Source organism: Heterocephalus glaber, unplaced genomic scaffold (assembly GCF_053883595.1).
Source record: "Heterocephalus glaber isolate CG9 unplaced genomic scaffold, H.glaber_assembly_v1.0 deba00000071, whole genome shotgun sequence".
In the NCBI taxonomy this organism is placed as follows: domain Eukaryota; kingdom Metazoa; phylum Chordata; class Mammalia; order Rodentia; family Bathyergidae; genus Heterocephalus; species Heterocephalus glaber.
Genome location: NW_028258137.1, coordinates 1,353,407 through 1,379,475, shown reverse-complemented (window position 1 = coordinate 1,379,475; position 26,069 = coordinate 1,353,407). Strand labels below are relative to the sequence as shown.

Genomic DNA, 26,069 nt, shown 5'->3' with positions numbered 1-26,069 from the left:
ACACCTGGGAGAGCACCCAGGAAGGGGGCCCACGTTCTGCCTTCCAGGAATGGTCCTGCACGGGCAAGTCCACAGACCAGGGCGACTCAGGCTGCCTGGGGCTGGCGGCAGCTGGGGGCAGCTGGGGACGGGAGTCTCGTCGGGGTGAGCAGAGTGTTCTGGAACTTTGCAGGGCTCTGTCTTGTCTGTGTCTCAACTCACCAAGCCGCACGCCTCGGGGAAAGGCGGTCGTGTTTTTATTTATTTTTATTGGTGCCCGTTTGCAGAACATGACTACCTTCACTGGAGAATTGGTCCATGTGTAACATCCCAGTTCTTCTTTCCTCCTTCCCCTCCACCCGCTTTGAAAATTTTTTTTTTGCCAGCATCAGATTCATTTATTTTATAAATCTTTATCAAGTTAATTATCATAAACACAGATTAATGGCTAAACAGGCCAAAAAACATATAAAACACAGAAGTCAGTTTTACTGAATCGAGGTACACTTTTAGATACATTGGCCATGCTGGCTATAACTTTTCTCCCTCTCTTTTTGTTTTCTAACTGTCTTTTATTTTGTACTTTATTTATATATTGGGTTTCTCATATAAGAGAAACCATGTGATATTTAAGCTCATGTGTTTGATTTATTTCTCTTAACATTATGGTCTCAAGGTATATCCATTTTCCTACAGATGACTCAAATTTATCCTTCTTTATGCCAGAGTAGTACTCCATTGTGTATAAATAGCACAATTTCTTTATCCATTCACCTGTTAATGGACATATAGGTTGTTTCCAAGATTTATCTATTATGAACTGTGCTGCTATAGACATGGGTATTCATGGATCACTGTAATACAATGTCTTTAATTCTTTCAGGAAAATACTTAGAAGGGGAATAGATGGGCCAAATGCAATTTCTAGTTTTAGTGTTTTGAGGACTCTCCATACTGATTTCCATGGTGGCTGCATCAGCTTACCCTAAAAAGGTCAATGTTGTCTTATTTCCGTAAGAATGTTTTAGAAGTAGGCACTGGATACTATTTGTTGAACGAAGGAAGAGTGAATGGATGGATGAGAGTGAAGATCTGACTGGGAAGCTGGACAGAGTTCAGGGCCTGGCTTTGGCTGGCGCTGTGACAGGATGAGAAGGTCCCCTTACGCCTCCAAGGTGCCTGTGCCCAGATGGCCCCAGCCCGGCTGTGCCTACGGGTGGCATTGCGAGGTGGGGCGAGGAAGTGTCAGGACAGCATCCAGCCTGCCCCAGCCCTGGTTTGGTGTGGGATGTCCTGGCCTCAGCTCCCTGCAGCTGAGACCTCAGAGCCCCCAACCAAGGGGCAGAGAGCTCCGTGTCACTGCCCGCGTCCCGTGCTGTCACAGCCACAGTGGCTCTGAGGGAGGAGATCAGGCACATTCTCTCTCATTCTCACGCCACAGCAGAGGCTGCTGCTGCCTCCTCTGGCCTCGCCCTCCACTGAGCCTGCCCTGGCACCCTGAGGCTCTTCCTGGACCACACCCCGGCACTCTGGGCCCAAAGGTCTGGAAAGCGAAGGCCCCACACCCTGCCTATTCCTGGAGCAGCGTCCACCTCCTCAGCACCAGGGGACAGCTGGATATGCCCAGGACCGCTGACCACACTGGCAGCCATCATGACACCCCCTCTCTGGCGCCTTCTCCCTGCACCGGGGTACAGAGCCAGGATGCTGCTTCACCAGGCAGACCAGACTGCTCCCCTGCTGCAGCCCCACGCCGGGCTGTCACTCGGACACAGTCTGGCCTCAGGGCCTCAGTACATGCAGGTCTCTCTGCCCCCACCTGCCCCTCTTCCCATCCGGGGCACGGGCCCCTTCCCCGGGAGCTTTCCTCAGCACCCCACCCCAGCACATGCCCGCCGCCCTGAGCTGCTCCCTTGTGCTTCGCCACTGGCATGCGGTGCCCCGTTCCTCCCTCCAGGTCACTACTGAGTCAATACGAAGTTCTGTGGCTGAGAAGCAGGTGGAAGCTGGAGGACAAAGAGGCTATGTGGAAGATCGCCAAGGCTGCACCCACAGGACACTCGTTAGTGACAAAGGGAAAGCAGTCGCTTCACAGTGGGGACGCCTGCTTCACCACGAGATCCACGATCCTGCACTAGCAAGTCACAAATGACATGCGTGTCCCCGGTATGACCTAGGTGTCGCCCCTGGGGTGTTCCTGCCACAAAGCTAGACGGGAGTCTCATCGATGGAGGTGCACCCAGAGAGGGGCACCAGGAAGAGAACTGTCTTTAAAAATGTCCCTGACAGGGGTGAGGAAGGCTTGGGACGCTCCAGGTCAACAAGACTAGCCGGCCATCGCCACCAAGGTCAACTGGTCACCCAGGCCCTGGTCCTGGGCAGGGAGAAAGCGTCTGTCGCCTGCCGTAAGGGCATGAGGGACAGGCAGTGGATGGAAGATCTGGGGATGAGAGTCCTGCGCAGATGTGGCTCCCTGCCCCTGGTCATTGCACTCTCGTTATGTAGGAGAGGCCCCTGGGTTTGGGAAACACACCCTGAAAGTTTTAGGGGTGAAGGAAAGAGGTGGGGTGTGGGAGAGAGGGCGCCCGGAGAACCAAGTGAAGGGTGTCTGTGCATCAGGCCACACACCGGCTTCTCGTTGAGACAGCAGAGCTGCAGACACTGGTGCTGCCACAGCCAGGGCCGCGGGTGTGCGGATGGAGGCGCAGCGCGGGGAGACCCAGGTGGCGACCGAACGCTCCTGCTTGTCGATGGAGGTGGTGGCCATGTGTGACAATGTCGAACAGCACAACACCGTGCACTCACACCGGAGACACGCGCCGTCCTGGCTGATGCGCGGCAGCCACCTATGGTGGAAGCACTGGGGAAACCGAGGACCTCTCCACAGTGTCTGCAGCCTCCTGAGAACCCCCCATTATTTAAAAATAAACACAAAAAACAAACAGTTCCCCCTCTGTCTCACTCCCGCCGCTCTGCAGAGCCCTCTTCAGAGATCTACCCACAGGTGGTGGGACCTGTCATCCTGCCGCCTGCCCCCAGGGCCCTCAGCTCCAGGGGGAAGGGGAGCCCTCTGCTTCCGGTGTTCCCAGCACCCAGGAGAGTGTCCGGCACACAGAGCCTGCCTGAGGACAAGGAGACCTGCGGCCATGGTGCACAGAGCGCATGGTTCACGGTGAGGGAGGGGAGCCAGGACAGTGACCACGGGGACACGGTCAGGCCCCTTGGAGAAGGTCCCTGGGCCCCGCCGTGGCTGGGCCTGGCTGTTGTCCCCACCAGCCTGGACACAAAGAGACTTTGACTCCGTTTGGGCAGCCACGGGCTGGGCACCGTGAGCCTGGTTTAACACGCAGGGAGGCTGGTCCATCCAGTCGCTAAGTATTTGGAGAGCACCTGGCCTGTGGCGGGGAGCCTGAGGCCGGCGACAGTGCAGCGGACAGTGCTGCCGAGCGGGGCCAGGCTCTGAGCTAGCTTTTGCCTCGCTGGTCCTCACAGCTAACCCTCAGTTGTGCTCAGCCTCCCCATTCTGCAGCAGAGGAGACGGCAGCAGACCCAGGGCCCTGGACCTCTCCTCCCTCTTGGGGTGGAGACCTCCCTGAAGGGTTTGGAGGCCAACCTGGCTCCTGGTTGCTCAGCCAGAAGTGCAGGCCCTGAAGTGCCCACCCCGCCCCCAGGACCAGAGCCTCCTCGGTGGCAGTGGAGGCAGTGGACTCGCCTGCATGGCTGGGTGGAGCTTGGAGCCGTTCCATGCTGCTTCCTTCACTGCTGGGTGGCTGCTGCTGGGGTGACTTGCGTAATACGTCACCTGCACACAGGTCTTTGTCCCAGGACCTCTTCCAGGAACCAGCCTGAGACAGGGTCCAGGCTCAGTGTTGAGGAACTGGCTCACGGCCACAGTCAGGAAGAGGGGTGTTAGGCCCTGGGTCTGCTCCCTCCCTGGCCTCATGCTGCTCTGCCTCCAGGGTCTCCACCCTCTAAGAACACTCAGGCCCGAGGAGAAAGATCAGATCCGTGGGGCACGGGCGGCAATGTCCCTGCACAGCGCTCCACAGGGACTCCAAGGACACAGTCTCCCCGGAGGCTCCGGGCTTTCAGAGAGCTGGGTCGCAGTGGGTGGAAGAGTCCTGGATGCCCGGTGCTTGAGAGGGGCAGTTGTGCAAGCTCCCAGGCTGTTGGCTGAGGACAGGAAATCAGTCACTTGCTCCCAGCCATCTGGAGGCGACGCCCTGGTGGTGGCCTCCTCCTCCCTCCAGGAGGTCTTGAGTCAGAAGCTCCCCTGGGAAAGCTGGGGGGGCGCAAATCCCAGGCCCAGGTCAACCTTTCCTGGACCTTGGGACCTGGTACCTTGCCCCTGAGCCTCCCCTTCCTGGAAGGGACCAGGTGGTGGAGCTTACAGGAGAGGCAAGGGCCCCAGGACCTTACTGGCCGGGGGACCGGGCGGACACGGCAGGGTGGCCACAAGAGAATCGGGCCCTTCCCGACCAGCAGGACATCGGGGAGCCCAGCAGCTGTGCTGGGACCTGCGTGGCACCAGGGTCATGGGTGTCCCAGTGTGAGTTCTTTGAAACAGGGTCTCACTATGTAGCCCAGGCTGGCCTCCAACTCCTGCAAACCTCCTGCCTCAGCCTCCTGAGTGCTGGGATTACAGCCATGCTCCACTACACCTGACCCTGTCTTACATTCTATGCTTTGTGTCCCAAGTATTTCATGAATTTGTTTTAATGGAAAAACAATTCGGTATGATCTTTGGTCCCTGCCCGGCATGAGGAGATACATACAATAACTTTAAAAACATAAAATTTCCCCACTTGGCCAGCTGGCCCTGGCTCCTCTGCAGGGGACCTGTGCGTGCCTTCAGGACACCTGAGCTGTGTGAGTGACTGGATAACACTAGTGTCTGGGGCTGCATCCGTGAGAAACCGAGTCCAGGGTACGAAGCAGGCAAGGTGCTTGGCAGAAGGGCGGGGGGCTCTGGGCTGAGCGAGGCGGGAAAGGGCCAGTGTGGACAGCTAGGAAACAGCACTGGGGGCTGCGAGGGGAGCCCGACCGTCACCCTCCCTCTGGAGACAGCAGGTCCCCACGCGTCTCCCCTTCCACCCAACAGTCGGTGGGAGCCAACCTGAGCCCGACGGCCTGGGTAGGCTGGGGCGGTGGTGTCTCCCCCACTCCTGGCCTTCTCCTGGTCTTGTTTTGGGTTTGCCCAGAAGAAACCTGAGAGGACGCTCTGAAGGCAAGCGGTGAAACTGCTCAGGACGCTGAGGCAGGAAGGGGAGGCAGACACTGGAAAGGGGCACTGGGTCTCCCGGGGGACACGGCAGCCTGGGGTGCTGGCCCTCCAGAGGTGGGGGTGCTCTTGGGCATGGAGCTCACCTGCTGTGTCCTTCATTCTCTGACCTCTGGGTTCCTGGCTGCTGCAAACATGCTGGGTTGAAAGCCAGGTGTGGAAGTGCACAGCTGTATCCCAGCACTCGGGAGCCTGAGACAGGAGGATCCCTGGGAGTTCAAGCCCAGCTTGTAATGTATATAGCGAGACCCTGTCTTAAACAACTTAAAAAAAAAAAAAAGCAAATGTCTGAGTTGAAAACACAAACAGATTTTCTGTTGTGGAGGCAGATGTCCAGAGCAGTCTCGCTGGGCTAAAATCAAGGTGCCAGGGGCTGGGGATTTAGCTCAGTGGTGCTGCACCTGCCTTGCAGGCACAAGGTCCTGAGTTGGATCCCTGGTACCAGAAAAAAAAACAAAACCAAGGTGCCAGGTGTGGGCAGGGCTGGGGTGGAGCTCAGAGGGAGAAGCTGCTTCCTCGGCTTTTCCAGCTTCCAGAGGGGCCTGTGTCCCCGGGCTCCGGCCCCACTTCCTAAGGGCCACCCTTGCTCCTCTGACTCTGCCGTCCCCTCTCCCTCACTGGGAGCCTCCTGACTACTTTGGGCCACTCCCTGCTCACACTCAACTCAATCACATGTGCACAGTCCTTCTGTCACGGAGGGTGACACGCAGGTTCCAGCGTGAGGACACCGGCATCTTTTGGGGACCATTACTCTGCCCACAGCACAAACTCTTACACTGCTGCATCTCAGCAGCTGTCCTGCAGGGCTCTGCATGTGCCTTCTGCAGGCCACACTCCCTGAAGTTCATCATGTCCTGCTGTCTTTGGCTTTCCCAGTGGCACTCACAGGGTTGGCCAGCTTGTGCTGGGCTTGGGCCCTGTGTTTTCCCATCTGGGGTTGAAGAATCTGAGTTGCTGCCGTCCACCACACCCTTCTGCCACCATGATCCTGCCTCAAAGCCAGCTGACCATGGACTGAACCCTCTGAAACCATCAGCTAAATAAACCTCTCCTCCATTAACTTGCAGGTATTAGAGATTTTGTCCCAGAATGGAAAGGTGACCAATACAGATGGCATAATCACTTGATTCCTGCCTCTTGTTACTAGATTTCAAGCAATGTAATAGCTCCTCCTCATCCTCTGAAGATGATCAACTAAATTTTTTAAAATTATTTTTTATTTTTTGGTACCAGGGATCAAACTTGGGTCCTTGTGCTTGCAGGGCAGGCAGTGGTACCACTGAGCTAAATCCCCAGCCCTATGATCAACTAATTTTAAAAACCGTTTTTTGAGCTGGGTATGGTGGACCACATCTGTAATCCCAGTACTCTGGAAGGCTGAGGCAGGAGTATTGCACCTTCGAGCACAGCCTGGGCATTTTAGGCCCTGTCTCAAAATTTTTAAAAAAGGGTTAGGGTGTAGCTCAGTGTGAAGGCCCTGGATTTAATCTCCAGTAACACACACATGCACACAGAACAAGAACAAAAACTCAGAAACCTGGCTGTCCACTTGCTGAGTCATTCTTACGGAAGCTCACACGGCTCATCTTTGGGCAGGGTCTCTCTGGGTTGGTCTCCTTGCTATTTGCTATGCTGAAACCCTCCAGCCTCATCTCATCTGTACATTTCCAGCCCTGCAGCCAGCTTTTCCTCAAAACTCTGTGCTTTACCAATGTCACATGTGGGAAGTGGCACCTCAAGACTGCAAGCTGTGTGCTGAGCTGCGGAGGTGGCCGCTGTTCCTAGGCCTTTTCGGTGGGCAGCCTAGCAAATACAACTCATGTTTGGAGCTGGGATTTGAACCCAGGGCCGAGCACATGCTAAGCATGTGCTCTACCACTGAGCTACACCCAGCCTCATGTAAACACAGTTAAAAAATAGAATTCCATGCATGAATCCCTGAAATAGCCCCTCACTTTTGCCATATTTAGCTTGGCATCTTTCCTCTACAAGTGTAACACCTGTGATTCCCTGTGGTGAAGGAAAGTGGGAAATGTACCCTGCACACGTGCATGCAAGGAACAGTCTCTACTACCCCGCTCCATTTCCCACCTACGCAGAGCTTTTGAGTCTGCTTCTCATTTAAATGCACAACACGTGACTCCAGTTTCCGGCGCCTGGGACAACAACCAAACCTGAGGCCAACGGGGCCTTGGCTTTGCTCAGAACCCAGGCCACGTTTCCCACCCTCCACCTCCCCAGGTGTCCAGGGCACCCAGCCCTGTCGACTGCTCGTGCCTCGGTCTCCCCACTGGGACTGGAAGAGGACCTTCCAGGGATCCTCAGGGACACTGCGCTCTTCGGCTCAGAGCCCCCTTTGTCCCTGGCACTGCTTCAGGGGCCAATCAAGCACTGCTCCAGGCCATGGCCGCTCACTTCTCTTCCTGTCTTCCAAGTCACTGCCTTACAGCCTCCCTGCTCAGGGACCCAGCTCCTCCCAGAGCCAGAGCAGAGGGTGCCCATGGACCCCAACCCTGCCCTCCCCAAAGCTGCAGAAGGGCTCACCTCCCTGCTAGAGTCCTGGTGGCTTAGGCTCAGGGGTCCCTGGGGCAGTGACAGGTGGAGACAGGCCGCCTCCAGAGCCCATGACTTTTCCTGGAAGGCTGACCTGCTCACACCAGCCCTCGGCCTCCTTCAGGAGCCAGCACCTGCTTAGGGCACACAGGCATTGAATGTAAGAACGGAAGCTGCTCCCGTGTGACTGCCTCATTTTCTGTTTTTTTTGGTACCAGGGATCAAACTCAGGACCTTGCACTTTCAAGGTAAGCATGGTGCTGCTGAGCTAAATCCCCAGCCAGAGTGCTGGGATTATTACAGGTGTGCACCATGACGCCCGGCTGTGACTGTACTTGTAACCTCATTGGTTGACCATGGCTGTGGCCCACCTTGTGAGGCAGGAAGTGGAACCACTGAGCTAAATCCCCGGCCCAGTGGCCCACGTTGTACCCCTGTGGGATTTACTCCATAAAACTCCCCCATAGATTGGGGTCCCTGGCTACCCACTCAGGACCCCTCCTGCCTCTCAGGAGCTTTCCTATCAATAAATATCTTCCTATCCCTAACCTCCATTGTTCCCAGAATCCATTCTTCGATTTTTAGAGAACACAAGCTTGGCATATCCGACATCTAACAGGTTGGGAGATGTAATATTTCATCTTTCATCTCCGGTATCACTTCCTCTGTCACCAGGACCCACTTTGGGAACCACTGCTCTAGTGAAAGTGCCCACCACGCAAAACCTGGACTAGGCTGGAGCAGTCCCGGTCCCCACAGGAGATGCGCTCTGACAGTTCCCACGTGGACCTTGCAGACTAGGTGGCCCTGAGGTTGTGTTAGAACCAACCGCTCAGCATCCTCCTGCGACCTGCCTGTGTGCCGTGTGCCCAAGTGGGTGAAGGTGACCCAGCAATGCTCAGATCTGGTTTAATGTCCGAACGTAACCCCCGCAGGATGAGGGGTACACAGCAGCGGGGGCGGGGTGTAAATTCAGTCCTTACACCGCTCTGTGGACTCCGTCTTACTTCCAAGTGTTCCTAACAAACCTCGTTGATCTCACATCAAAAGAGGCTTGGGTGCTGAAGCAGGAAGCTCCTCCCCACGTCCCTGCTGACCCACCGTCAGTGGGCATGGTGGTTCCCCGGCGTCTTTCCACAAAGTCATCGGAGGAGAGGACGCAAACATGCACCTCAGCCCGACGTGTGACCAGCGAAGTTACGGTCACCTGACTGACACGGTTCTGTCTCCCTGCCCGGCCAGGGCAGCTGGTCCTTGGCCTCCTGGGCAGGAGTGTCGCCTGTCCCACCAGGCCCCAGGGGCAGTGCGGACTGGGCCAGAGTCCTGTCCCAGAGCAGGATGCCCACACCTGTCCTGAGGTTGGGGCAGGAGCCCCGGTACCCAGGTCAGTAGCCGGCGGGCCACACGGTGGGTCAGCGTGTTTTGGTTGCCTGGCTTTTCTATGGGGTTTTGCGTTGCTGTGGCTTGCAGGTTTGGGCTGCATTGGTGTCAGTCTGTCCCCGTCAGCCAGAGCGCGGCCTGGGAGGGGTGGGCCGATAAGTCTCCCGTCCTCCCCTCTTGTCCCCCTCTTCCTCTCTCTGCTCCTCCCTTTCCCCCTCACCTGAAGGGTGCTGCTGCAGGTTCTGTCCCCTCTGCACACGCCGCCAGGTGGCCGGGACACTTTTCCCCCCAGGCATTTTCTGCGCTCCAGGCTTTGGGCAGAAGACTTCCCTGCCAGGGCTCCACTAATCCCAGAGGTGCCTGAGGCCACACAGGGCCCCTCGCTGCTGCTCCAGGCCCCGGAGCACTTGCTCCCTTTCTGAGCTTGTGGTCATTTTGCCAGCAGCCCCAGGACAGTGCTGCTCAGCAACTGAGCTCGGAGGCCTCCTCCAGGAACCCTCTGTGACTCCTCACCCTTGGTTCTCTCCCATCACTTGTCATGGCCCTGAGGCCACTGCAGCCCACAGGTGCTGAGGTAGGACAGAAAAACATTTTAAATGGGCAAAAAAGAGACAAGGAAATAGGGAGTTTAAAATTGTGCCTTAAAAAACCATGCAGCTTCAGGACAAAAAATTATTCAAGCCCTTTTCCTTGATAGGAAACTCACTCAGAAACATCCCTAGAGGTCTGAAGGACTCAGGAAGCCTGTACATCGGGCTCCAGGCCTGTGCTTTTCACCTTAAATTGCACTTCCTCTATCCTGAAGGAAGCAGCAGTGTTGGTGGGCAGCAGATCTCACCTTCAGATGGATGGGAATGCCTTGCACTCTGACACGGCTGCCAGATGGGAGCCTGACACACAGCAGGTGCGCTCATCCTGGGCACCCCGAGACCCGTACATACGCCCGGCTCCGGCTTGAGATGCCCTCTCTTGAGGGGCCACTCTCCATTTCTTTGAAGTGATAGGTCTCCCACCACCTCAGCAGCTATTATGGACAGTAGCTGCCCTCTTCCTATGGTGCCTTGCCCCCTCCTGTGTGACGTCATGCCAAGATGGTTGCTCCCACCAAAGAACAAACCCTTCTTCCCACTATGCCCCTGTTCCCGCCTAGAGAGTAACCGAATACTCGCTCACCTCCTACCACCTAGTGACATCACTGACTCCTCCATTCCCTAGTCACTCCCTCACTCAACCCCGCCTCAGCCCCTACACACCCCACCCCAGTCTCTATAAAAGACTCTCCCTGCCCCGGCCATGTTGCTTTTGTCTCTCCTTTGTTCAGAGACAGCCCGGCAGATCTGTTCCCCTAATAAAGGCTTGTTGTGGCCTGGTCTGGTCTTGGTCTTTGGCCCTTTTACCTGACATGGAGTACCTTTTAATTTCTGCCTAATGGACCCTTCCCACGCCTCTTACTTTTTTTTGGTACCTGAGATCGAACTCGGGTCCTTGCGCTTGTGCAGCAGGCGGTGAAACCACTGAGCTAAATCCCCGGCCCCATGCCTCTTGTGGATGCGGCCTGAAAATTTTTTCTGCGATGGGAGTCAGTGAACCTGCGAACTTACTCTACAAATACGGTGGGTTAGGGTCCTTATTTCAGTTTCAGGACCTCCTCAGAGCCAGTCTGGTGACAGTGCCTCCTGCTCATGACAGAGTCCGGGACCCACACAGGGACAGGGACCACAGGCACCAGCACCCGCACGGGACACACACACAGCCCTGGGCCCAGGCCGTCACTCATGCAAAGCAGGGCCTGCACTCTCCCGAGGCCAGCAGGAAGTTACAAGGTGTTTCTGCTAAGATCCGTGACCAGCAGGCCTACGCATGCCCTGGAGGTGACCAAAAGCAGATCAAAGCTGAGCTTCCTTGTTCGAAACTCTGCAGAGAGGCAGGGTGGTCCTGGGGGTCTGTCTGAGGCAGCGGGACAGGGTGGACGCCCCAAGCGGACCTGGCCCGGTGTCCACAGGTGCCAGGATCAGAGATTCACCAGACGTTCAGCTTGGCCCGGAAGTCTCCGTCGCCCAGAACCTGGGATCCCCCGGACTCCTCGGGGATCACAGACCAGACCGGGCCCTGCAGCCTGAGGTTGCTCCACGGCACCGCACGGCCCTTGAGTCACGAGGCTCCTCAGGGCCCCAAAGCAGGCCTGAGGTGATGGTGGAGCAGACCCTGGCCCACCTCAGGGCCCCGCGCTGGGCTGCTCCCTGCTGACCTGCATCAGTGTGGCCCCTCTGCCGCCCGCCCTGGGCCCTTCCTTTCCCTCCTTTCCCTCCTTTCCCTTCCTTTCCCTCCTTCCCCTTCCTTTCCTTGTTGGGGACCAGCAGGGCCTCGTCGAGCTGTACCTCCATTATCTTCTGTCACTTTCACAGAAAGCTTTTTTCTATAATTTTTGTGCTTTGATTTTCATTTCCATCATCACTGACGCAAGGGCATCACTCGCCAGTGACACTCGGGTCAGCTGGAGGACGGGAACACAGGAATGATAAAGCCCCAGCAGAGTGAGTGATGGTGGGATTTCAGGAGACAGCAGCTCTGGGAGCAGTTTGGGGACCTGGGTCTTCCCATTCCTCAGCCACAGCCCACATTCCTACCCCAGGGACAGCATGAGAGGCTGAGGGTCACAGGTGGTATCTGTCCTGCACTGTGGCCACCAGAAGGGGATCCTGTCTTCTCTGTGATCTGTGAGAATGTTCCAGAAAAGACTTGGGTGTTGCCTGTGCCAGCATGGCCGGGCACGAAGGGACTGTTTTTACTAAGTTGGTTCTTACCCGGAAGCTGCTCCTCAGGGCTGGTGGGCTGAGGCAGACCTGGCTCCTCACTCCCGTCACCGTCCTGGAACCCCTCACTGTGGGTAGTCCTGTGGCTGCACTCCCAGGCGTCTGCTGTTGGACACAGAGACTTTGCAGGCCCCGTGCCTGCTCAGCCCCGAGAGGGCCCCGGCCGCAGCTGTGCCCTCTGCCCTGAGAGCACGAGTGGAAGGGAGAGCGCTGCGGCCCTGCTGCCCCACTACCCACTGGCCTTGTGACTTCGCGCGTGGCTGCACCCCACGCTTCACCTGTGAACAGGACAACTCCTCCCGGCCAGGAGGTGGCGACAGAGCAGTCGGGTCTCCTGAGAGTCATAGGTGTTAAGATCCAACACGGCAGGCAGGCAGGCGACATCATGCCTGCAGCCTGGCACCTGGGGATGCTCCGTGCATTCCGCCAACCACCGACTTCCTGGCTCGCACGCAGCTGCCCTGAAGCAGGGTGCTGCCACTGGCCGGGCTGAAGGGCACATTTGTCTTTGCAAGTCTGTGAATTTATTGTCATTTCAAAGGTTTTCAAAACTATTTTTATTTTTATTTATTTATTTTTTGGTACCAGGGATCGAACTTGGGTCCTTGTGCTTGCGCAGCAGGCAGCGAAACCACTGAGCTAAATCCCTGCCCTCCAAAACTATTTTTAAAAGGGGAAACTACTAGGAATGGTGGCGCACATCTGTGATTCCAGCACTCAGAAGCCTGAGCAGGAGGACCACAGGCTCTAGCCTAGCTTGGGCAAACTAGTGAGGCCCTGTGTCAAAGAAAACATTAAAAGGGCTGCAGATGGGGCTCAGTGCAAAGGGCTCAGGTTCAATCCTCAGCATCGGCAAAGTCATCAAAATCCTCCCCTCCTCCCCCTCTGCCTCCTCCTCATCCTCTGCTGTGTGTAGTTGGACCCACCTGTAATCTTAGCCACTCAGGAGGCTGAAGGAGGCAGAATGCTGCAAGTTCAAGCCCAACCCAGGCTACAAGGTGACTTTCTGTCTCCAAATAAAAAACAAGATAAAAGCAAAAAGCAAAACAAGTAGATGACCAAGTACGAAGAATAACAATTAAAGATAACTGGAAAAGAACAAAATGGTTCTGAGAGCCAGGGCTCCACCCCCATCGGCCCAGCCCCAAAGCACCTCCCCAGCGCTGGTCCAGCTGGTCCCTGACTCCTTGGTCACCACAGCCCCTCTCCTGCACAGGCTGATCGCTCTGCTATGGGGCCCAGCACGGGAAGGCGGCGCCCTGCTTGGGACCTGGGCCGGGCCACAGCTGGCCTCCTCCACACCGCCTCTCCTGCGGCCTCAAGTCTGACTCAGGCCCCCAAGGTCCACCTGGACCTGCTGCCCAGCCCCTCCCTAGTCCACCCGCTCTTGGAGAGACAGACGGGGGCCACAGTCTCTTGTCCCAGACACACCCTCCACTGAGTGACAGGCACGGCTCTCCTGGATGCCTGAGAGCCTGTGTCCACGAAGCAGGTCTTCCCCACTGCCAATCAAGTCCCTGGTCTCCGTGGTGACAACGGTGGCTGCCATAGGTTCAGTTAGGAGCGGAACCCCGGCCCCCCAGCTCCTCTGAAACCTGTCGCCCCAGCTTGCCCCAACATAACCAGCAGGTGCTGTGCCCACTCAGACTCCATGGAAGCTTCAGGGCAAGGCAAGGGCCCTGGTCCCAGAACCTTAGGCCAAGAGCGATGCTACACATCTGGAGGGTCCGAGAGGGACACAGAGGGTCCTAACCGAAATGGCCTGACCCATTCTTGAGAAAAGCACACCATTCCCTGCCTTCAACGGGAATCGGTAACTGGGATTTTTACCTGGGTCCCACCCCACTCCTGGTGTGAACTGGGAGACACTGGTAAATGCTTTGAGCCCCAGTTTTCCATCCAGATGGAGGGCAAGATACCAACTTCTGCCTTTCTACAAATACGGGAAGATAAATTAATTTCAATAAAGTGAAGAAAAGAATCACTTTTGGAAACTATTTCATTTGTGGAGAGAAAACAGAACCATTTATCATCCTGCTTACTGTGAACCTACACAACTCACCACGTTTCTGCACTTTGGTGTCCAGGGAGCCAAGAGCTGCTTCAGGTCTAACAGAACTTGATCTGCGGTCTTCAAATTGCAGTTCATTGTCTCCCACCCAAGAGCACTTATACTCCTTGAACTCCACAACATTCACTTCAGCCCCTGGACTGGGGCTGCGTGGTACTGCCATGGTGACCTCGGTAGCAGTAGATGTACATCCAAGGACTGTGGAGAAGAAATCCAAACATAACTGGGGTTAAAATCAAAGGAAATCGAGCTGGGCATGGTGACAGATGCACTCGGGAGTGTGTAATCCCAGCACTTGGGAGGCTGAGGCAGGAGGACTGCTGAGTTCGAGGGTAGCCTGGACCATGTAGTGAGTTCACATCCAGCCTGAACTACATAGCAAGACCCTGTCTCAGAAAACAACAACAAAAACCAAAAGGAAATCAAACCGGTTGGATCAGGAATGAAGGACAATAGCTACACTGATGAACTCACTGTTGAGAACAAGTTGATCAACACCTCACAACACCTGAGAATTTCACCGTAAAAACAAGCATTCACGGGGCCGGGGACTTAGCTCAGTGGTTTCGCTGCATGTGGCGCAAGTGCAAAGACCTGAGTTCGATCCCCGGTACCAAAAAAAACCACACACACACAAAAACAAGCATCCAGAATCCGAGTTCAGAGCAGAAGGTACTGCCCGCGGCTCAGACTAGACACGAGTGAGGCAGTTATGGCCCAGCGTGCCTGGCAACGGGTGAGTTAGGGCAGCAGATTGGAGGCTGGGATGTCACGGAATCCCAAGGAGCCCCTCCCTGCTTTCCAGCTGCCCAGGCTGTGCTCATACACGAGGCCCCCTGGTAGCTTCAGAAAGTCCCCACCATCATATGAGGACCTCCCACTCATCCACCACCCCCAAAGGCTGTGCACCCTTGGGCTGATCCCAACAACCGCTTTCCCAAAAAAAGTAGGCATATTTCTCATTCACACTTCTCATGTCTAACACCATCAAAGCAGAAACTGTTTCCCAACAGTTTACAGTTTCTTTAGGGTGGTCTGGAAGTTACTTTGCCATTTCTTTATCATTAAAACAGTTCTTGGGGGTTTTGTAGACATCCAAAGTGTAAAGCTAAGGAAAATGTAAACGTGTAAAAACTATCAGGACTTTTTTCTCTGAATATTCACCCCCTCCAGGTTAGCTATGTAGCCCAAGCCAGCCTCAAACTCATGGAGATCCTCCTGCCTCAGCCAGACTCCTGAATGCTGGGATTACAGCCAGCCGTGTGCCACCATGCCCGGCATCATCCATTATTTCTAAACCCGTGAAATGTGTAGAACAAAGAGCGTCACACGACACAGAGACATTACTAAATTAGTAGGGCTTTAATTTTTTGTATTCATCAATATTATCCCGGCCACTGTATGTCCTTTTTATGTTGGTGACTTCTCTCTCCGTGGGAAAACTGTTGGCTTTTCCCATAGCTGAGTTTGACGTCACTACCACTTAGCCTCCTCCTCTCGGTTGGGTTGCTTTTTGTGGTTGTCTTTTTTAATGCCACTAAATTGTGATTTCTGGATTACAGCTTAGCCCCACAAGAGCTTTTCCCAGCTGTCAACGTGATTTAAAATCGTTCAGTACCAAACTTTGAATACTTGGGAGTTTCGGTTTGGGGAAGACAGGTGAACAGAATGGTATTCATATGTCTGCATTCCGTTCACTGGGGACTGGAACAAAACACGGCCCGTCAGAAGCTGTTACTGGACACCACTGACAGGCGTGTGGGAGCTAACCGAGAGCTGCTGACCGGCTGAATCCCATGAGCCCAACGCAGTAAGTCATGGGCAGGAGCCTGGTTGGTGATGAGCCTCAGTGCACATGTGTCATGGGGCCCAGTGACACCAAGGCTGAGGTTGAGGAGGGCGGCTTTTTCAGCACCCATCCCCACCTAGGTACCGTGAGCCTGCACCTTCTGCAGAGATGCTCTGCTCGCGTGGCCAACACTTTCCAGGTTAGTGGTCAGACTTCCTCATTCGGGGGGCAACAGGTGTGATCCTGGACCACAGAGCATCCATGTCCAAGGGAAGGACGGGGACTGGACCAACACCTGAGAAGGAGGCCACCTTCACCCCACACCATCCTCCAATTACACCATGGGACGCCAGTGTTTTTCAGATGATCTCTGATTCTGAAGAAATCCCGGGCCTCCACGAGAGAAGTATATTGGTGAAAAAGCAGAAGATAAACTTAGTGCAGATGACTTCAGACCCTCAGCTACAAATTTAGTGCCTAGCGGGTCCAGGTCTGTACCCCACACCCTTTTCTAACACACAACATTCACCCGAGCCAGCTCCTCGGCGGTACCAAAGTCCCTTTCCCTGCCATCATCTGCTCATTTTATACACAACTGCTTTTTCCACTGTCACTTACACCGGGGTCTGTTTTCTTTCTTTCCCGAGTCACAGCCATGTTTCTCAGCAGGCTGAATGGGCGAAGGACTCACCTTCCTGTGAGGTCAACACAAGGGAGTGGTTCTATTAGTCATCTGGCATCTGGAGCTGTCATCGGGGACTCCTGGGGACAGACGTCTCTCCAGGATTCACCACCACTGCTGAAGGCCACCAATGCGCTCTCCCGACACCGACATGGACCCCTCTCCGGCACTGACTCCTGCCTGCTTCACTTTCTCAGCAGCATCTTGAACTGAGGCTCTGCAGTCCATGTCTGGCTGGCTCCTCCTGATGTTGCTAAATCTGACGATTATCTGTGAAAGGAAACCAGGGATGGGAGCCATGCGAAGTGTGTGTGAACCCTCACCTGGAGGACACTCCCCGAAGAGATTCCCCAGGGTCCTTTCATCCTAAATCTTTGGGAGGCAGAGAGCCCAGGGCTGTGCCCCGTCACTGTCCTCTTCCCTTTCTCCAGAGTGGGCTCAGCACTGTCCACGAGAGATGTTGTCACAGAAGGTACTGACAGTCCTTAGTGACCCTGGTGCAAATACGCGAAGCTCCTCTAAGGGCTGCCGTGCCCAACTCTGCGTCCCCTGTGTAACCAGCAGTGTTTTAAGCACAGGGCAGCAAATGCACTGCATGAGCTAAACTGCTGCAGATCTAAGCTCTGGAGCTCAGTAGAGCTTTTATATCTGATAAGGCCAACAAGAGGAGCACAGCAGGGGTATTAGCTCATTCTTGTTTTAGCAGAATAAAAACATGTTCTTCAACCACTTGAGCATCGTAAAACCTGAATTTTAGTCTCACACACCCCTATATGAAGGGCTTAATTTTTTACCCTATTTTATTTCAAATTTGAGGATAAAACAAGTATTACAGTTTGAGGAATATGACCAGTATGTAATTTGCCTTCATGCAGACAGAAGAGTGAAGTTTAAAAGCTCTTACCTGACAGAGCCAAGAACATGAGGGTAACATGGCAGGGAGAAACCTGTAAGTTTTACTGACCTTGCCTCTTGGTTTCTGCAGCTGACAGGGACACGGTCAGGGGACACTGATGAGGTCACCTGCATCCTCAGACCTGAGCAATGTGAGTGGCCTTCAGCCAACCTGGAGCCAAGGAGGTGGTGATATTTTGAGAGGTCACAGTCATTACCTTCAGACAGGTGTGGCAGCTGCAGAAGCCAGATGGAGAATTAACACAAACACCGATGCAGTCCCACCCAGCAGCGGCTTCTTTGTCCGAGTCCTTCCCATCACTTGCTGCTTTTCGAGTCTGAGAGCTCTGGGGATGCTGGGATGACAGTTTCTTTGGCTCTGTCTGCACAGTTTCCAGCTTAGGGCCCAGCCCGGAGAAGGATCTGAACAGTGCTTGCTCAATGACAGCACTGACGTGATTGCAAACATCTCATCACTGCAAAGGTATTTCTGCCCACATGTCCTGGGTGTCCTGTCACACACAGGCTCCTTCTCCAGAGGAAACCGTCACCACCTGAGAGAGCAGCCTGCCCACACAGCCCCGCCTGCTGATGCCCACCTGCAAGCTCTGGTGAAATGGGACTGTGCTCAGGGCCTCCTCTGCTGCTCTCCTGTCCCGAAGCACAGCATCTCCGCCCTGTCCACCACATTCTGTGCTGCCACACCCCTACTGCAGGGTAAATGCCACATGGTGTTCAAACTGCTTGTGTTCTCCCTCTAGAGCTTTGGGAAAGTGAGAAAGTCTTTCTGTTATCTAAACTCCCAAGTTTTAACACAGGGTGAGAAAACCTGAACAATTACTAAGTCTGTGAGAGATGCTGTGTCCAAATCTTCACTGGTTGCAAGTGGAGGAGGACAGAAGAATCTCACTAGTTCTGAGGCAGGAGTCCCCCGTCCTGCACCTCCCTAAGTCACAGCAGAACAGCTGAAGGTGCGGTCTCCACCTTCTCTGGCCAAGGCATTCCCCCCATGCTCACACTCCTCACACTCGCCTGGCACCTACAATGAGGGCGGCTCCAGATTCTAGTCCCTGGGGCCTGGGCCGGGCCCTCACAGTGCTCTCTTCCCTCCCTCGGACTGGGCACTTCCAGGCCACATAATCCTGCTCTGAGTCCACCCAGGGGAGCTCCTTGACCTGGCGCATGAATCCACGGTGGAATCCCTTTCCCTCCTGACCGCACTGCTTGGTGCAGGCTGTGCCTGGAAGGCTGGAGGACATGCGCCATCCTCAGCTTCCCTGCAGTTTCTTTCTTCTTTTTTTTTTTGACACTGCAGATCAAACTCAGGACCTTGCACTTGCAAGGCAGGCGTGGTGCCACTGAGCTAAATCCCAGCCCACCCTACAGTTTCTTATCCAACTTTTCCTCCCCAATTTTGTTTTCCACCTAGTCTACCATGACCTTATCCATTCTGGGGGATTTTCTTCCTCCACTTGTGCAGACTTTCTCTCTTCCATCTGCTCCTTTAGTTCTGGTTTCTCAGGGTGTGGGCTCAGCTTGGCTCCTGCAAGAACCAACACGATTCCTTCTGTTGTTTTCAGCCCCTGAGAAGCTGCAGCCCCTGAAGAAGAGTGCTCAGACGCTTCTCCCAGACACTCCCTCCACCAGCAGGTCCTCCCTAGCCTTTCACCCTGATGGAGGCCCCCAGCCCACTCCTGTCCTCTTCCTGCAACTTTTTACATGCTGGGGACATCCTGGTCACGACACAGTTGGAGACCATGATATTGAGAGGACCACGGAGACCACCACAGGGATGGAAAAAACAAACAAACTCCAGGGATCCTTAGCCTGTTACTCACCAAAACATGATTTAAGGGGCTGGGGATGTAGCTCAGTGGCACCACACCTGCCTCGCAAGTGCAAGGTCCTGAGTTTGATCCCCGGCACAAAAAAATAAGCATGATTTAGCCAGGCATGTTGGTGCACACCTGCAATTCCAGCACTTGGCAGGCAGAGGGAGGATGATCCCTGCAAGTTCAAGGCCAACCTGGGGTGCACAGTGAGTTCAAGACCCTCCTGAGCTATGTATCAAGACCCTATCTCAAGGGGAAATATAAGCATGGTCTGTGCTACTTCTGTGACAGTCAACAACTTAAAAGTGGTTTTTGTCAAAGTCAACAACAACAAAACACCATGACTCTTCAGTTGGGCCTAGAAATACCTAATAGGTAGTAACAGGTCGGACAAATTCGCCCTTCATTTTGTGAAGTCTACACCCAGTCCTCAGCTCTGCACACGGCAGGTCTAAATGGGAAGCAAGAGGTGGTTCTTTCCATCGCTTTTTTTTTGGTACCGGGGATCGAACTCGGGACCTTGCGCTTGCGAAGCAGGCGGCGGCACCACTGAGCTGAGTCCCCGGCCCTGTTCCATCGCCTCGGACTTCCTGGCCCTCGCCAAGTCTTCCCCGGCCAAACACTGCAAACACCACTGAGCTGGGACCTGGACCTGTCTCGGGGGTCTGCCTTCCTTCTCGGGGCCATGCACACGTTTGGGACAAATAAACGAAAATGCCAATAAGCACTGGCAGTACACTGAACCTATGCAGCCAAATCGCGAACTGTGCTCTTTTTAAACTGGGACGGTTTCGCGGGCACGCTTCACACACGCCCAGCAGCACAGGGCCTGAACGCGGGAGCCCGGCCCTCCGCGCTCGGTGACGCTCGCCCGCGTGTCCCGGCTGGCGCGCGCCTCTCCCGCGGCACTGTCGGGATCACCGGACCAGCGCCCCGCCGCGACGCCCCGCTCAGCCCCTCATCCGCGAGCTCGCGCGCCCTCCTCTGCCTCTGCGCGGTCGTCGGGTCGCACCGCAGCCCTCGCCCAGCCTGCACGGGAGCTCGGCGCGCGACCGGAAGCCAGCACTCGGAGGGTGTGGCTCGGCGAGCGGAAACGCGTCACTTCCGGCAGCCCCTGCGAGAAGGGCCCTCTCCCTGGGCTGACCCGCTGAGCTAATCCGTGGTTAAGGCTCTGAACTGTGGAGCCCTCGGCTGTTTCCTTGGTAACTGGAGAAGCACAAGGCCTTCCCGCCTGTTTCCTGTTGTGAAAGTTGTTACTTTTTTGAGCGTTTTTTTTATGAGAAATAGATGTTAGATTTTGTCAAATGCTTTTCCTACATCTAAGATGCTCATATGATTTTTGTTTTCTTTTTAATTTGTTAACATGATAAATTACGTTGATTTTCTTTTTCTTTTTTTGTACTGGAGATCGAACTCGGGACCTTGCGCTTGCAAGGCAGGCGCTGGAACCACTGAGCTAAATCCCCAGCCCACGTTGATTTTCTAATACTAAACTTTGCATTTCTGTCTAAACTTTTCTTGGTCATGACATATGATCCTTTTAACATACAGAGAGATTTTATTTACTAAAATTTTGTATCTATGCAGCAGGTGCATGTGCCATGCATCTGTTATCCCAGCCACTTGGGAGGCCAAAGCAGGAGGATCCCCCCACCCTAGAAGTTTGAGCTTTGTCCTGGGTAGCATAGTGAAAACTTGTGTTGACAAGGTAAATTTGCCAACAGGGGTACACCTTTAATCAGATTTTGGGGCTCGATCCGTGAAGAAAGCCACTACACATCACTCCAAGATTTGACATAGTTTAATAGAATGGAGGAAGAGCCGGGGATGTAGCTCAGTGGTTCCTGCACCTGCCTCGCAAGCGCAAGGACCCAAGTTTGATCCCTGGTACCAAAAAACAAAAACAAAAACAAATTCCCTATGATGAATGTGATCAGTATGTATGATGAATATGTACTAGAATGGAGGAAAAGACCATGGAAATACAGGGAATTAGAAAGTCAGGGCCGGGGATTTAGCTCAGTGGTTTCGCTGCCTGCTGCATAAGCACAAGGACCCGAGTTCGATCCCCAGTAGCAAAAAAAAAAAAAAAAAAAAAGTCAAACATAGGGTACAATACATCACCAGATCAGGAAGCAACACTTGCCACAGTGAGGTTCCCTTCTGAGACAAGACTTGCAGAGTAGTCCAGCATGTAACAGCTCCCTCTCTCTCTCTCTCTCTCTCTCTCTCTCTCTCTCTCTCTGCCACCTGCCACTGTTGTTACTTTTATATCATTTGAAACAAAGCTGCCCCTGTGCCAATAGGCATACAAGACTTAGTGCAATGTTTAGACTTCCCAGATCTGGCTAGGAGCGGTGAATTCCATTCTCAAGATCTTCTGTTCTTTATCAATGTCTACTGTTCCAGGGAGCGTAGTCAGTCCTCCCAGGAACAGGCACTATCTGGGTCATTTTTTCAGTCACATAAATCTGACTTAACTCTTTCCTATCATGGTCTCTTTAGACCTCCAGGAAGGAAGGATGGGAGGGAGAAAAAGGAGGGAAGGAAGATAGGTTGCATCTATGAGGCAGGAGATTAGGGCATGGCAGGCTGGCTGGAAACAGGATGTGACCTGAGATGAAAGGAAGGCTGATCAACAGGATATATGACCTGTCAATCATAGCCAGGATGGATGGGCAGAGCAATTTCCAACGGGCCTCTGGGAGGATATAAAACAGAGTGGCCATTGACTTCGTAAGCACTGAGATCTTCCTATTCTGCTGTCTTCCTCTTCCTGCAGTGCCCTGTCCTGCTGGTGGGATGTAGCTTTTCTTGCTCTTCTCTTTTCTTCACTCTTCTTTCTTCTTCACTCTTTTCTTTCTTTACTTTAAATAAAAGTTGTGTTTACCTGTTCATTGGTTTTCCGGTCAATTCTTTGGGTAGGACACAAAGAGCCTGGAATCACCAGTCACCTCGCTGCCTGGCAACATCTGTGTTCAACAGGGAGCAATATTGGTAGTTTTCATTTGATATCTTTGCACAGTTTGATATTTGTTAATGTTTTTTCCCATGGAGTAAATCTGGAAGAATTCTTTGGAAGAGGTGGTGTAGAATGAGTATTATTTCTTGCTTAAATGCTTGGTAGAATTCACCGATGACTCCAACTAGCCTTGGATTTTTGTGTGAAATTTTCTAACTACAAATTCAATTTCTTTAATACATATGGGGCTATACAAGTTGTTACTTTCCTCTTGAGTGAGTTCTTGTAGTTGGTATATTTCAAGGAATTTGTCCATTTTATTTAGGTTGTTGTATTTATTGGCAAAAGATTGTTCATAGTTGTTCCTTGTTTCCTTTTTCTTTTGGAAATCTGTAATGATGTCATCTCTCTCATTCGTGATAGTGAGAATTTCTGCCTTTTTTCTTTTTCCCCCCAATCAGTGTTGGTCAAGTTAGAGGTCTATCAGCCTTGGTGATCACCTCAAAGAATCCCGATTTTTATTTCATTGATTTTCCTTGTTGTTCTTGTTTTCTTTTCCTTGTTTTTCTTTCTGGTCATTATTTCCTTTGTTCATGTTACTGCGGGTTTAATTATCCCTTTTTCCCAGGGGGATTTTTTTTTTTTTTTTTTTTTTTTGCCTTGAGACAAAGTCTCGCTATGTAGCTGAGGCTGACCTTGAACTAGTTCTGTAGTCCAGGCTGGCCCCAACTTCCAGCCATCCTCCTGCCTCAGCCTCTTGAGTACTGGGATTACAGGTGTGCGCCACCACACTCAGCAACTCTTCCCAGTTGCTTAATTTACAAGCTAGGCAATTGATTTAAAATCTCTAAGTATTCAAATGCCACATATTTTAATGTGTTGTGTTTTGATTTTCATTCAGTATAAAACGCTTCCTATTTTCCCTTTCTTGTGGGACTCATGAGCTACTTAGAAGTGTGGAGATTCTCTAGAGGTCTTTCTGGAAAATAATTGTCTCCTCTTACTGCTTTTTTTTGGTGCTGGGGATTGAACTCAGGACCTTGCACTTGCAAAGCAGGCAGCAGAACCACTGAGCTAAATCCCCAGCCCAAAACTTATTTACTTGTTTTTTTAGTACTGGAGATCGAACTTGGGTCTTTGCACTTTTGAGGCCGGTGGCAGAAGCACTAAGCTAAATCCTGGGTCCTCTTACTGCTTTTATGATTTCGTCTATATTATTCTGAGTTTCACTGATATATATCTGGGGTATTTTTGTTGTTGTTGTTTACTTGTTTTGTTTTTTGGTACCGGAGATTGAACTTGAGACCTTCCGCTTGCAAGGCAGGCGGCTGAACCACTGAGCTAAATCCCCGGCTTATTTGTTTTGCTTTTTGAGACAGGGTCTGCTATTGTAGTCCAGGCTGGTCTTGAACTTACTATGTGACCCACGCTGGTCTAAAGCTCGAAGCAATCTTCCTGCCTCAGCCTCCTGAGTGCTGGAATTATAGGCCTGTGCCCCCGTGCCTGGCACTGACAAATACATGGATATTAATTTATTTTCATTTATCTTGCTTGGGATTAGCCTCATGAGTCTGTAGATGGCGGATTTATCATATCTGGGAATTTCTCAGTCATTTTCTCCAGAAAATCCCGTTGCTCCCTCTCTCATCTTTTGGAGACCATTTATGTGCTGTCTCTTCTTGCACCCCCGTCCAGGTCTCCCACTGTCTCTTCCCCATGTCCCATCTTCTGTCTCAACAGGCTGCATTCCGGACGATGCTTCTGATTTATCTGCTGGGTTCCTGCGGTCTTTCTTCAGCCTCCATAAATCTTTACCTTGTCCTTACAGTAAGGAGTCAACCATGGTTATCACGTTTTTCAAAAGTCTTTTTGTTTCCTTTCAAATGTGCTAGGTTCTTTTTCTGGTTTCCTGTTGTTCCAGCGTCCCTTAAGGACATGGTCCAGTTATTGCTCCCTGTTCCCCTTGGAGAACTGTTGGTGAGCACCAAGGAAGGGTGGAGCGTGGTCCTGCTGTCCCAGGTGACCTGGGAGCCAGTCCCAGCCCTACCCTGTGCAGAGCTCCTGAGCTCGGTGGCACCTGGCTGGGGCCTCTCTCCTGTCCTCTTGGTCAGTGCTGGACATGGCGATGCTTTCCTTGCTCCTGGGAGCTGCACACCCGAGCTGAGAGTGGGCTTGGAGCCCTCACCTTTTTTGGTTTCCACTGTCTATTCAGTTCGGACTCGGTGACCCCTTAGTCTCGCGAGCTTCCTGACACCGCTAAGAGCACCCATTCCAATGTTTATCCCATACCTTTCAGTTGCTTTGAATGGGAAGCACAGCCCAAATAACCGAGATGTATTTGTCTGCTTCTCCTTACTATCATGCAGACTCTGAGGCAGGCAGATCTCTCAGCTCAGTTTGGAGGTCAGATGTCCAGGCAGCCTGGTGCCAGCTCTAGCCGCACAGAGGATGCTGGGGGCACCTGCGGGAGGAGGTCACATCTCCTGGTGGGACCCAGGGCTTGGGCTGGCTCCTGTAGAGTTAGCCCTTATGAGTGGTCAGGGTCTCAGGGAAGCAGCCCTCACCCCTTCTAAAGGCACCTCCTCAGTGACCTCTGCTCTGCCACGAGGTCCCAGCACTCAGCACCACCACACTGGAGACAGGCTCCTAACACAGGAGGTCCTGGGACACACTCGGACCGGGTCCAGGCCGCAGCCCGAGGCCACCGTGCACTTTGGCACGCAGCACTGCTTCGGCATTAAGCGGTGTTTTTCAGCAGGCAGTTAATACATACCCTTTAAATGTTGGGAAATGGAAGCAGAGACAATGAAGGAGACCAAGCCAGGGGTGCGCACACCTGGATTCCCAGCTACAGCAGCATCTGAAGCTCAAGGCCAGCCTGGGCAACTAGCGCGCTCTTGTCCCTAAACAGTGTTAAAGCTGGGTGTGGTGGCACAGGCCCATAATCCCACCACTTGGGCAGCTGAGGCAAGAGGATTGCTGTGAGTGTGAGGCCAGCCTGGGCTACAGAATGAGTTCAGAGCAGCCTGCACTACACAGTGGGGCTCTGTCTCAAAACAAAACAAAACAAAACCGCATGGAAAGGCCCTGGGACGCATCTCAGAGGTGAGGTACCAGACGTAAACAAATACATGCACAATCACTTACGGCTTTCCCTCCTGAGCACAGCTGCTCTGCCTGGGGAGGGGGCATCTCCTGTGACCGATGGCGAGCAAGGGTCTGGGCTCGGGTCCCTGCCTGCTCGGCGTCCAGGCGGGGTCTCCTCCGCTGCGGCTTCGTCCCCTCCTCTCTCCTGCTGACCTCAGAGGCATCAGACGGAGGTCAAGGGGGAGTCCTACCTACGTCATCAGATGCGGAGACAAGGAGCAGGAAGTACCAAATCTAGAGGAGAACAAGACACCTGGACATGTTCATCACAGGCTAAGAACCAACCTTCAACATCGAACAGGCCGGCAGCATCAGGAAGCGCTCAGCTTGGCAGAGCTGTGCCCTTGGCATGCTCCCACTGGAGCCTGGGGGCCTGTCCCTGGCATGTGTGGCCCCTGCCCCTCCTCTCCGGAAGGGAGGCATTGGAGTCTGCCGGCTTCCCAAGCTCTGGTCTCTGGGGGCGGTTCCCTGGGGTCAATTGAGGCAGCATTCACTGTGTAACTTACACAGAAAGACGGGCCCTCCTGGCTACCAGCTGGGTCACTGTGTTCTGCATCTCGCTGTTCTAACAGGTGTCCGAGCTGGGCGTGTGTCGAGAGCCATTCTATATGATTTGGGGGAAAAATCGTTTTGTAATTAAATTGTGGTTAGGGCTGTCTGAGGCCTGATGTCTCCTTGCCCGAGAG

At 53.4% G+C, this 26,069-nt stretch overlaps 1 long non-coding RNA gene across 19 annotated transcripts; it reads right to left on the bottom strand.

The window, feature by feature from the left end:
- Positions 1 to 231: 231 nt before the first annotated feature.
- Positions 232 to 20,652, bottom strand: LOC147830578 (uncharacterized). 19 transcript variants are annotated; one of them, XR_015446273.1, is made up of 7 exons: positions 18,042 to 20,652; positions 17,513 to 17,679; positions 16,558 to 16,818; positions 12,285 to 14,275; positions 11,998 to 12,111; positions 5,096 to 11,908; positions 232 to 4,261 (listed from the first exon to the last, which is right to left on the bottom strand). It is a non-coding gene; the product is annotated as an uncharacterized LOC147830578 (long non-coding RNA). The 19 variants fall into 19 exon arrangements; XR_015446214.1 differs by having other exon boundaries at positions 12,285 to 12,522; positions 12,933 to 13,012; positions 13,837 to 14,275; positions 16,558 to 20,390; XR_015446221.1 differs by having other exon boundaries at positions 12,285 to 13,012; positions 13,837 to 13,939; positions 14,069 to 14,275; positions 16,558 to 20,390.
- Positions 20,653 to 26,069: the final 5,417 nt, after the last annotated feature.